Below are 13833 nucleotides of genomic sequence, written 5' to 3' on the forward strand. Positions count from 1 at the left end.
TTATCTCTGGTTATCTTCAGCTTTACTATCATGTGCTTAAGTGTGAATTCTTTTCATTTACCAGTGTGAGATTCATTAAGCTTCTTGAAAATGTAGATTGTAGTTTTTATGTCACTTAGGGAAAATTCTCAGCCATCATTTGTTCAAATACACCTCCTTCTCAACTCCTCACTTTTTGGAACTCTAAGTAAAGGTATGTTAGTAGATGTTCTCCTTCTATCCTCTTTGTCTCTTGCATATATTCTGTCATTTTATTTTCCATGCTGTATTCTGGATAATTTCTTCAGACCTATTTTCCAGTTTTGTCCTCAGTTATGAATGATTTTCTGATAAATATGTTAACTGGAGTTCTTAATTTGGTTGATGTTTTTTTTATTTTAGAAGTTATATAATTATTTTTCAGATCTATTATAATACTTTTAATAGATTCATGTTCTTAAAGATATTTAAAAATCATTTAAAAATATCTTTAAACATAGCATAGTTTGCCTACTGATTGTAATATCTGAAAGAAGTTTTGTGGGACTCTGTGTTTTCAAGAGTATGACTCTTTACATGTATGTGTTTTCTCTCTCCTGTCTCCACAATGAGCTTTTCTGATGGTTATTACTCAAGGTATCTTGTTATTTTATGGAATGATTATGTGTAACTGCAGGTAATTATACCAGAAAAAATTTAAAGATTAATTTGAGTCCTAGATAGTGGAACCATTCTTTAGAAAGGATTTTTCTTTGCTTTTGTCAGGTACCAGAAGACACTAGTAGTATAGAATCACCCTGGTCTAAGCCAGAAGTCTGTTACCTAGGAGACACAAAATTGACCCATTCCAGGAATGGTTTACTTCCAGATCACTCTTAGATTTAGCTCTTCATAGTTCCCCTTAAAGAGGGAAAGGATTTATCCAATTTCTTACTTGGGGGAGTCTCTAGGTTTGATACCTATCTTTCTTATCCTATGAGATTGGCAAATACTCAGCTTGACTTCACAGACATTTCTTTCAGACTAATAAATGCATTCAGAGAAAAATGATTTGAGTGCTAAGTTTACCTCTCTGCATACTTGCTTTACCCAAGATTTTGGCTCAGTACTACCTTCCTATTTTGTTAACACTCTAATAAATGTAAGAAAATTTAAAAAGAATGCTGTTCTCAGCTTTTCTAGTTGTCACCAGTGGCTCTAAGTACCTAGATCCCATTAACAGAAGTAAAAGTTCCTCAAGTAAGAGTGAGGGAACGCGGTGGGGTGAGGAGAGGTAATCAGCCAGCCTGTTTTGATTATCTTCTGTCAGAGTGTTTATAGGCAAAAGGAAAAATGTATTTAAATCATCAATTGTGGGAGGCCATCCTCGCACGTGATTTGAGTTACCTCCCTGGCTGGGTGAGAGGCGCTTAGACACAGCTGTGTTAGAGCTTGCCCCACCCTTCTCCAGGTCGGAGGGCTTGTCCCTGCAGAGGCATGTCTGGCCACTGCCCCAAAGACCAAATCGTCGCCCCTGGCCTTGGGATCCTGCCCCCTTTAACCTTCATTGGATGGGATTTTCCCCGGAATTTTTTGTTCCCCAATAAAAGTCCATTCCCTGGCATGTTCTCTCTCTCTCTCTCTCTCTCTCTCTCACAATTGCTCCTGATAAGTTGGGGGAAATAAAAAAAACTACATTAAGAGTCATAGTATTTCATATAATTTTGACACAGTAATTCCATATTTAGGAATTTGCCTTACATAATCATGGGGGTAGGTAGTGTGTATGAAGTCCCAGCTAGCTACTCAAGAGGCTGAGACAGCAGGATTGCTTGAGCCTGAAGGACTACATGGCCCCAAACCCAACATTAGGAATTCTAACCCCTGTGCCCTACAGGATGTTCCCATGTACAACCCCCATGTTAAAACCCCACAAGCTGCACGTAGCACTTCCCAGCTGCACGTAACACTCCAAGCTCTATACAATGCCACCACCAGATGTTCCATATAGATAATCCTGGGAAGGCCAAGCTTGAGCAAATAGAGTAAAAACAGGAACTAAAAGAATAGGATGCAATTTATGGGTTTCTTTTCTGAGAACATAAAGTGGAAAAAAAACAAGTTTACCCCCCAGGTGACCTAAGGGGCTGGACCTAGAGGAACTTAGATAAACCAATAGAATAACTGTTACTGTGCTAGGCTGAAACCTTGCCCCCTGCTTCCTATAAAAACTCTGTACCCCCGAGCCCGGGTGTGCCAGTCACCGAAGCTCCAGCTGAGGTTTTGCTGTGCACCCGCAGGCGCCTGTGTGAGAATAAACCCTCCTGCGGTTTGCATCTAGTGTCTCGCGTGGTCCATTCCGGGTTGGGGGATCTGGGGGGTCTTTCAAGCCCAGGAGTTCAAGATTGGGGCACAGTGAGATCCCACATCAAACAATCAAACAAACAAAGTGGATGGTCACAAAGATTTACCTGGATGGTCATTAAAAGAGGGAACTAATACGTGCATGCTGATCCATAATGGTGGGGGCAAGGGAAGAATGGAGGAACTTTGGATGGGGCAGAGGGGAGTGAGGAGGGAGTATGGGGATGGGAAAGATGGTGAAATGAGACAGACATCATTACCCTATGTACATGTATGAATGCTCGAAATGGCATGACTCTTCATTGTGTACAACCAGAGAAAAGAAAAGTTGTGCTCCATTTGTGTGCAATGAGCCAAAATGCATTCTGCTGTCATGTATAACTAATTAGAACAAATAATAAAAAAAGAGGGAAATTAAAAATTTTAAATTCCATCAGTCGGGGATAAAGTTTCACAATAAGGTAATAAAAAGAGTTTACAAAAGATTATAAGGCATGGCTTTTGTAAAAAAAATATACCTACAGCTATGTCTATATATTCACAAACTTAAAAAGTTAGAAGGATATCAAACAAAATGGTAACAGCATTACTTTAGGGTGCTTTCATAATAGGTTTCTAACATTGACTTTGCTTATCTGAATCTTCTATAATAAAACATATTACTTTTGTAATTAGAAAAAACAACATTGATTATTAAAAAAAAAACCTAGAGTTCCTTTATATCTATTGCCTATTATTAGCCACCTCTGACCAGTGCTTTCCAGGTCCAATCCATCCTCAATCAGTGATTAGCAAAGAGGTTTATCTTCTAATTCCATCCTGTGTCTCAGATGGCCTACACAAAATAAAGAGTGGCACTCATCCATGAGTGGGTGGGTCATAATACATATTTATTGAACTGTACTCAGAAATCTACCTACATAGTGTTAAGAGAATGACAAATACTTCAAATGTGATCATTTTCTATCAAATAGTCTTCCTTTTAAACTATCCCTACCTTATAATTTCTTTTGCACCAAGTTAAATAAAAGATTTTTAAAGAATACCATAAGGAAAAAACTATATAACTTCATATCATTATACATGAAGTATATACTGGAAGGCCTGTTATTTATTTAGTAGTTTTGTGTAGGCTTAACTGCTTCTGCTGAATGGCCTGTCACATAAAAAGACTCAAACCTGCCCTGCTCTTACAGAGAAAAACAAATGCCTGGAAAGAGCTGGAATTTCCAGGAAAAACCTACCAGCTCAATTTGTTTCAGTCCCTATGGGATTACTGCACTGATGTCATTTTTAATGTCTTACTCTTCCCCTCTGATTGGCATGATTCCCTCGCCTCCTTCCTCAGCTGGCTGTGCCTCTCCTTAGAGCAGACTGTCTTTGTGAATGATGCTCAAGGAGCGAGAGACAGAGTTAAAGAATGGGGTAGGCATGGCAGCTGAATGGAGCAGGCCATGCTGCTTCTGGAAACTGAAAAGACCAATCCTGTGAGAGAGCTGATACAGCTCACATAGGGGAAGCATCACAAGATTCCAGAGCTGCCTTCAGCCACGTACTCACCTTTGTGATTCAATTGTGTTTGTACAATGCATTTGTTGAGGCAATGGGCAAGCTATGGCTTTAGGAATCAAAGGCTATGAAAATAAAACCTAATGGAAGACTCAATCAGCTGATGTCCCCCTCAGTGCAATTTCCATTTGTAGTACTGGCCCTGGCAACAGGGGAATGAATCATTCTTTCTATATTTGAACACTTATTTTAAACTACTTTCTTTACAAAAATAGCAGTCACTATGATAAGACAGGCCTTGTAATACCTAGTAACAAACAACCAAAATACCTTCCTATAAAGAGAACGAACATCATATGATGGCCACAGTTGAACAGCAAATGTGACAAATCAAGGTGTCAACTACGGAAGTCCCCATTTTGTTTATCATGCAATGAAGAACTGAGCATTTTATCACTTGGACACTTGTGCTTATTATAATTGCCACTCTAAAATATTTCTAAATATGGAGTGAATTACATCTCAACAATTATGTGTTACCTAGTCAGCTTCATTACCCAGTGTGTTCATTTATTTGAAAAGGAAGATCTCAAAAGAATTAAAATTGCTTTTCTGTGAATTATGGGAGAATTAAATGATCAGGAAGCTAGTGTAAATACTATATTATTATAGTTTTATTTCATCACAAAATTTAAATCACCAGTTAGAAAGTCTCAATATAATCATTTGTTTTTCCCCCAAAGGGTATATTATTGTTGTCTATTATGTCTTTAACATATTGTCTTTATAACTGAGAGACAGAGAATAAGCCTAGAGATTTTGAACTATCTTAAAATACTACCAGTTCCCAACAAATGCACAAAAAAAGATAATGGAATATCTCAATTTCCTTTTGTTATATTAAGAGAAATTCTAACATTTGAAAAAAATCAATATAAATCACTATATTAACAAAGAAGGTGAGCATATGATTATCCCCATAGATAGATGAAAATCATTTGACAAAATTCAGTACTCAGTCATCATAACAACTCCAAGCAAACTAGAAATAGAAGAAAATGTCCTCAATTTCAAAAGCCTACACTGACATCATGTTTATATAGTGAAAGATTGAATGTTTTTCCCCTAAGACTGGGAATAGAATTCAATTGTCCATTTAATATTACATTGAAGGTGCTAGCCAGCACAACAAAGTAAGTAAGAAAAGCATAAAGGTTTAAAAAAGAAGTAGTAAAGCTGTCTTCACTTGTAGGCAAAATGAATGAATTTGTAGAAAATCCTAAGGAATCTATTGAACAACTACTATTAGAATTAGTGAATTTACCAAGGTCACAGGGTACAATAACACAGAGAGGTTAAGTAACTTGACCAAAGTCACACTTACAATTAGTGACTGGAAGAGCTAGGGTTCAAGTTCAGGCAGTCTGGTCCTGAAGAGGACTTCTTAACTAATATTTATATGGTAACTTAAAAACCAAGGCTTACTATTTGTAAATAGTCAAGATACGGAATCAACCCAGATGTTCATCAGCAGATAAATGGATAAAGAAACAATGGTAAATATAAACAATGAAATATTATTCAACCTAAAAAATAATGAAATCCTGTCATTTGTGGCAAAATGGGCAAAGTCAGAGGTAATTTATGTTAAGTAAAATAAGCCAGACACAGAAAGAAAAATGCTGTATGTTCTCAGTCATATATAGAAGTTGAGACAGTTTCTCTCAAGCAAGAAGAAAAGACAGAGATAGAGACAAGGAAGAGTGTGGTGGGTGGATAGAGAGAGGTTGGACTATGGGTGATAAATAGGAATAATAAAATGTAGTGTTCTGCAGCATGGTTGGGTGACTGCAGTTTATAGCAACCCATTATATATTTTATGAAGAACTAAAGTGAGGAGCTTAAATGCTTCAAACACAAAGAAATGATAAAATATATAAGAAGATGGAGAAGCTAATCACCTTGATTTGATCTTTATACATTGTATAAGTGTAGTATATTAAATTATAACACTGTACCCCATAAATATGTACATTGATTTGTTAATTAAAAATAAAAAGTACAAATTAAAAAATAATAAAATAAAATAAAAATTAAAAAATAATCAAAGTGTTATCACACATATATATGTAAACACTACACATAATTTCTCCCCTTCTATTTAATTACCACTAGTTTCACCCTAAATTTTGGAGATGAGGAATTTAAAAAAAAGTGAATCCTGAGTCTCCATTCTATATACAAAAGCATGACATGACCACTGACTATCTAATAAAATCAATGTTGTAGATATAATCCTTACATAGGCCAGCATGTTTCACATTAAGAAAAACTCCTGACGAACACAGTACCAGATATATGTACCTTATAATTCTCTATCCCAATAAATGGCAAATTCAAGTTCAATACAACCTATGTATAATACCAAAAAACAATATGAAAGAGAGCACTGCTCACTGATAAATGCAGAAACTATTTTAAAATTGTGTAGGATTTGAAAGTAAGGCTCTAATACCTGATTAGCCACAAGCCAAAGTAAATCTGTTAGTGTTTGTATCTTTATAGGAGAAACTCAAGGTTATCACCAAGGACTTTATATATGGGTTTTTAAGTAGCCATACTCAAGGTTGTCTGTACCAATAATAGTAGAAATAATAAGATACCTAGAATTGATAAATTAACAAGCATTCATTGAACCTACTATCTAATTATGCGTTTCTATAATAACAGCAATCTACCAACAATGGACACCAACACAGGCAGAGAGAAGCTGAAGGAGGAGCCCGAGGCAGCTTCATCATCATGAGAAAAATCAAGATGACTGCAAGCAAAATACAGGTGGAGCATACCTTGACCATACTAAAATCCAAAGTGCTCCAGAATCTGAAGATTTTGAGTACTGACATAATACCTAAGTGGAAAATTTCATGCCATAAAATTCAGTTTCATGCACAAAATTATTAAATACATTATATAAAGTTACCTTCAGGATATATATATTATAAGAAACAAAAATTAATTTCATATTTAGAGTTGGGTCCCTTCCCTAAAACATCTCATCATTTATGTGCAAATATTCCAAAATTTGAAAAAATAAAAAAATAAAAAAACCCAAACCCCCAAATACAAATATCTCAAGCATTTCAGATAAGGGATACTTGACTTGTAGTTGATGTAGGATCTTATACAGAATGGCACAGCTAGAAGTCAACTACAGAAAAATTATTCCATGGTACAATCTCAAATGTGAAGGTCTTTATGAAGACCATCAATTTAACAGATAAAAGTGCAAACACAGACATTGTTAATAGTGACTATAACCTCAAACTTAAAGGCCTATCTAACAACAGGTAGTATGGTGTTGGGCACGCATCAGTCTCTTTCAGTTAAATTGGCCTAAATAAAGAAAATAATGTACTATTGCCTTAATTACTTCATTGTTGTTTTGATTTGCTGCATGTGAATTATAAACTTTAAATTTTTTTCCTAATGAAAGACACGATGATTATCCATCCAACACTGTCTTACTTGCCTTTTGTAGCTCAGGGTCATGACTGCAAGATGCATGGCCCAAGGTTGTTTGTGGTCTGTTGTCGGCTGAATTCTGATACTACATATGGTAATGCTGCATGGCATTGTAAGAGATAGTGTGGTGTAGTGGGAAAACTTGGACTTGTCATTTAGTATCTCTGGATCTCAGTTTTTTCATTAAATGTCTGAGATGTATACCTAAAAACCTGAATTTACAGGGTTGCCATGATGGTTGAGATGCCCAGCATATACAAGGTGCAAAATAAGTCAGGGAGCATGTGTACTTGCACATGCACTTTCTGTCTCTTGCATACATGCGCACACACCACACATACTCACACGAAAGGTTAATAGTTGAGGTTGATCTATTGCTCCACAGAAGTTGGCCCAAGGATGATTATTATAATTAGCCTCACTTATTTTCAGTGCAGTCAGCAAGGATCTGGAGAAAAATATTAATTCTGGTGTTAAACAGTAGTTAATGGAGACTATCACAGTTTAAATATTGTTAGCATTTTATTTGTCTGACTTTTTCACTATGATTTTGATCTTTATCACATTGATTCTGAGTATTTTACTCCTTATTCGAATTATGGATGAAACATCAAAATAAAAATTTAAACCCTGAAAAACACTGACAAAGGATTTAAATAGACAGTAAGGCAATGAGGGTTTATAGCTAAGATTCAGTGACTGGGTACAGCTCTGAGCAACCACAGTTCTTCAGTAAGTCACAATTTGATCTGCGTTAGCCCTCTTCTGAAACTACTTTTCAACCCCATGCAATTCTATAACAATGAATTAGTCTCTGGTCATATGATAGATAGCCATGTGGGGAAGATCTAAATTTCCTAAATAATATTTTGATTTATTTAGATATACAATTTTTATTACTTTAAATACAGATCTACTTTTTAACTGTTCAAAAGCCGTGTCTGTTACAGTGAGAGCTCTTTAAAGAAAGCAATCTACTCTCAATATGTAAGGTCCCTAAAAAATGGTAGAGACTTCTACCTAGAGGACGGAGAATCAGGGACCAGATTTACCCTCCTACTATACACAATTAAAAAATTGGACAAAGTATAGAAGCAATGGTTTCCAGGCAGTAGCTGATAGGCTTGTGGTCTCTGGGAAAAAGGAAACAAAGTGAGCCCTATGAATTACCCATTTGCTGCTTGAAGGCATTTCTAGGATGCAATGCAGAAGGGGACACACAACCAATCCAGGGGTTTCCCTGGGTTGAGGAGACTGAGAAAAGAGATCAAGGAGGGCAAAATGGCTTAAATTTGTGGAACAAAGAACCAGAGAGAAGGGCTGGGGAGGGAGGGAAGAAAAGCATGGAGAGAAAGAGAAGCACCCTGGAGTTCCACAGACAGGCCTCCCTGAGTTTTTGGCTAAGTACTAATCTACACATGCATGAGAGAAAACTACTGAAGACTATTTGAAAAGAGTAGACAGAACAACTCCAGTGTTGACACAGGGCTGTTAATAGTTTATGTTCAAGTAACTAAACTGTATTCCAAAACAAAAGCCAAAGCTAATTAAAGGAATATAACAAAATCTAGCAATGAAAAATATAAAATTCACAGTGCCTGGTATCTAATAAAAAATCATAAGGCATTCAGAAAAACAAAAAGACAAGACCCCTTGGGCTGGGGATATAGCTTAGTTGGTAGAGTGCTAACCTTGCACACACAAAGTCCTGGGTTCAATCCCCAGCACAGGAAGGAAGGAAGGAAGGAAGGAAGGAAGGAAGGAAGGAAGACCCTTAATCGGGATAAAAAAGTAAATAAATAAAAAATAGATCCAGAAGTCACAGGGATGAAAGAACTAGCACATAAGGTATTTAAATATCTTTAGAAAAATATGTTCCATGTGTTCAAGAAGTAGCAAAAACATGAAATGAGAACAAGAGAAAAGGAAAACATAAAAAAAAACTGATATTAAATTTTAGTGACTAAAAACACATCTCAGATGAAGAATAGACTGAATGGGATTGATAACAGATTAGAAATTTCAGGAAAAAAATCAGTGAACTCGAAGGCATACAGCATTAGAAATTATCCAGAATGAAGCCTACAAGGCTGAATAAAAATGGGCAGAGCGTCAGCGACCCGTAGGACAACACTAAGCAATCTAATATTTTTGGGATTGGAGTTCCAGAAGGAAATGATATCTGAGAGGAAGGGAATAACATTTTAAAATTTAAAATATTTAAACATTTCTGTATTTGATCCAAGAAGCCCAAATATAAGCAGAATAAATATAAAGAAAATGATCCCAATAACATCATAATCAAATTGCTAAGGTGATAAAATGAAAATCTTAAAAGTTGACAGGGAAAAAGACACATTACAGAAGACCAAAGATAAAAATTATAGATTTTTTATGAGCTTTGGCAGGCAAGAGAGTCCTGGAATAAAGAGCCCCCGCCCCCCGCCAAACAACAACAACAACAACCAAAAACCCTGCCAAGCTAGAATTCTTTGCCCAGCCAACTATCTCTCAAAATGAAACTAAAATAGAACATTTCAGACAGATGAACATGGAAATAATTAATTTTAGCATATTTGCACTACTAAAAGTATGAAAAGAAGTTCTTGAAGCTAAAGGAAACTGATAACAAAAAACAAAGTACAGGTTGAGCATCCCTTATCCCAAAATACAAAATACAAAATGATGCGTAAAAAAAGGCATGAGGATTAGAAAAGAAGAAGAAAAACTTTTTATTTGCAGACAAATAAAAATAACATGATTGAATTTGTAGAAAATTCTAAGGAAGATACTCAAAACCTTTTGGAACCAAAGTGAATTTACCAAGGTCATGGCATTCAATAACATAAAGAAATAAAGAATGTCTGAAACAGTACACAGGTGGGCTACTTGTTTTCCCACTTTAAAATATCTTTTAAAAATAATTGACTATTTAAAGCAAAAATGATAGCATATTAAATGAAATATATGACAATAGCAGACAGAAGGGGGAAAAATGGCAGTGTAAAGTTTTAAAGTACTTTCAGTAAAAACAAAGTGATACAATATTATTTGAACATGTAAATAAATAAAAGAGATATTAAAGAAGCAGCCACTAAAAAATGATAAAGACATAAAGACAATGTGTTTGCATCCTATTACTGTAACTAATACTTGTGATAATCAACTTATAGAGAGAAATGTTTTCTTTTGGTTCATGGTTTTGGAGGTCTCAGTCTATTACTGATTGGTCCCATTGCTCTGAGCCTGTAGTCACATGGAATATCATGGTGGGAGCATGTTGGGGAGGAAGCCTGATCATCTCATAGCAGGGGAGTGAAAGAGATTGAGAGAGGAAGAGACCTTGGTCCCACAGTCCCTGCTGCGGCACATCATCAGTGATCTACAGTCTCCCACTGGGTCCACCTCTTAAAGTTTTCACCACCTACCCATAGTACCATGCTAGGGAACAAGCTTTCATCACAAGGGCCTTTGGGGACATTTCAGATCTAAACTACAGCAGGCAATAAGCAATAATGAGGATAAAATGGAGTTATAAATAAAAAACTCAATCTAAAATAAGAGAAAAAATTTTTAAAAAAAGAATAGATGGGGTAAACAGAAAAAAAATAGCAAAATCATCAATTTAAAGCCAACCATACTAATAATTATGACAGATATAAATATAAATAAACATTCCAATTAAAAGGAAGAAATTGTTATACTGGATCAAAAGGCAAATAAACACACTCTATAAGAAACCAATTTTAAATATAAAGACACATATAGGTTAAAAATAAAATGGTGGAGAAAATATACCATGCAAACAAAAAACATGCCAAAATGATTTTATCAAAATCGAACAAAGTAGACTGCAGAACAAAGAATATTACTAGGGAAAAATAAGATAATGTTATAATGATAAAAGGGTCAATTCATCAAAAGGGCATACAATCCCAAATGTGCATGCACCCAGCAACAGTTTCACAACATATAAGGGGAGAATTCGTAGAACTAAAAGGAGGAAAAGACAATTTACATTTATAGATGGAAGTTTCAAAACTCCTCTTTTAGTCATTGTTAGATCAAGCAGACGTTAAAATTAATAAAGATATAAAAGAATTGAATAACACTACTAACCTAATATAGATATATAGAACACTCTACTTAATGACAATGGAATTCACATTCTGAACCACAAAGCAAGACTCATTAAATTTGGGAGAATTGAAATCATACAAAATATATTAACTGAGCCTAACAGAAGTGTACTTAGAATTGACAAGAAAAAGCTGGTAGGAAAATCCCTAGTATTTGGAAACCAACAATGCGCTTCAAAATAACTCATGGGTCAAAGAAGAATCAGAAAATATTTTGAACCTAATAAAATAAAAACATGACAGAAAAAAAATTTGTGGGATATAGCTAATACAAGGATTTTATAGGAATAAATACCTACAGTAGGAAAGAAGAAAGGTCTCAAACCTTAAGAAGCTAGAAAAAGAAGAACAAATAACATACAAAGTAAGCATAAGAAAAGAAATATTAATGAGAATTGGAATTAATGAAATAGCAGAAAATGACAGATAAAAATCAATGAAATGAAAAGTTGGGTTTTTGAAAAAGATCAATAATATCAATAAACTTCTAGTAAGAGGGATCAGAAACAAAACAGAAGACAAAAATTATCAATAGTAGTAATGAAAGAATTCTATAGATACTAACGGACAATAAGACACTAGTATAAAGTAGTTTATGCCAATAAATTAAACAACTTAGGTGAAATGGATGAACTCCTGTAAAGACACAAACTATCTGAGTTCACTCAAGAAGACAGAGAAAACCTGAATACCCCTGAATCTACTAAAGAACCTTGATTCTTGGCTTAAACACCTTTCCACAAAGACAATTCATGGTCCAGAAAACCCAGATAACTTCACTGGTGAATTCTATTAAATATCCAAGAAAGGGCAGGGCATGGTGGTGCATGCCATATCCCAGTGGCTCAGGAGGCTGAGGTAAGAGGATTTCAGGTTCAAAAGCAAAAATAAAAAGGGCTGGAGATGTGGCTCAGTGCTGGGTGGTTCAATTCCTGGTACCAAAAAAAAAAAGGAAGATATAATGCCAACACTATATGAACTCTTCCAGAAAACAGAAAAAGAAGGAAACTCTTGCCTACTCAGAGTGACCCTGATACTAAAACTATACAAGGATATTAATAAAGGATAAAAAGATATTAATGGTAAAAGATAACGAAGGAGGAAAAACACAGCAAAAATCAGAAACACAAAGAAGAGGGAGGGGCTGGAGGAGTGAAAGGACTCGACATTGTCACATGTCTTCTGTTGACCAGTTCCCAAGTGTAATGCCCTGTGTGGCACAGTGCTCAACAGCATGGACTGTGGGCGCCAGACTGCCAGGGTTCAGGTCTCAGCCCTCCTACTTGTTAGTCACATGACTTTTACCAAGTTACCAATTTCTCTGTGCTTTAAACTTCCCATCTACAAATGGAGATAATAATAGTATAGTTGTTACGAGGATAAAATGAATAAATATATTTCAATTGCTTATACCAGAACCAGGCACAAGGTAAGTACTTCATCTGTGTTTGCTGAAATTACTATCCGGGTTATATTAGTTGGTTCCTGTCTTCATAATATTTAACCTCAAAACGAACCAAGCAGCATAATTGGGAACAGTGATGCTACAAGTGATCTTCCTAAAAGGCAAATCTGATTATGCCTCTCTTGAGGTGGTTTAGTAAAGCATCATCACCTGGTTTCTGTGACTACCCCACTCATGTTGCACTGCCATCCTCAGGGTTGTTTGGAGTTCCCACATATGCTCTCACCGGCAGATGCCCCACTTAGGCACATACTGCCTCCTGTTGGCCTGGGAAGTCCCTCCCTATGGGTCAATCATCATCTCAAAAGTCACTTTTGCCAGAAAAATTTTCCTAACATTTCTCTGCAGAGCCAAGTGGTCCCTCTAGTAAGCTGTCGGATCTCTTACCCATATTCCTGTAATGACACTAACCACAGTATAGAACTAAAATTTCTGTGTCTGTCTCTAGAGACCTATGGGTAGGGTTGTGTCCATCTTAGCATCCATAAAAATGAGGTAACGAAGTTTAAAGAAGTTTCTTGGATAAATAAATAGATTTAAAGGCCAAAAATAGAAATAAAGCTTATATATTCAGGTGAACAAGACAGAATGGGATACTAAAAATCTGTGAGGGATGGGTAAGTTCACCTCTATAATTAGAAGATTTTGACATGATTGGCAGCTGTTGTACTGCCATTTCCCTGTTATCAATAACAGGGCTGGATATACTACAACCCTGGCTCAAAATGATATTCTCTTATATTTATTCCAATCATTTCTCACATTCATTCTGCCTTTGAGAGAGAATATTCATTTTCATGTGCTTCAGTGTCTTTTGTGAAGTAATTTCTATGTCAAAATGCTCCAAAAGCAAAGTTCTTCCCTTTTACTCTA

At 35.7% G+C, this 13833-nt stretch overlaps 1 protein-coding gene across 6 annotated transcripts in view; it reads right to left on the reverse strand.

The window, feature by feature from the left end:
• The window catches only part of Phc2 (polyhomeotic homolog 2), a 104599-nt gene that overhangs the window by 81544 nt on the left and 9222 nt on the right, over window positions 1–13833 (reverse strand). For 4 of the 6 annotated variants that reach the window (XM_040288330.2, XM_021735289.3, XM_040288329.2 and 1 more), the window contains exon 2: window positions 7702–7804. The exons of the other annotated variants lie outside the window; for them this stretch is intronic. The gene's annotated coding sequence lies outside the window, so the exon portion shown is untranslated. The remainder of the gene's footprint in view (window positions 1–7701; window positions 7805–13833) is intronic. 6 annotated transcript variants of the gene reach the window in all.

Source organism: Ictidomys tridecemlineatus, chromosome 11 (genome assembly GCF_052094955.1).
Source record: "Ictidomys tridecemlineatus isolate mIctTri1 chromosome 11, mIctTri1.hap1, whole genome shotgun sequence".
Classification (NCBI taxonomy): domain Eukaryota; kingdom Metazoa; phylum Chordata; class Mammalia; order Rodentia; family Sciuridae; genus Ictidomys; species Ictidomys tridecemlineatus.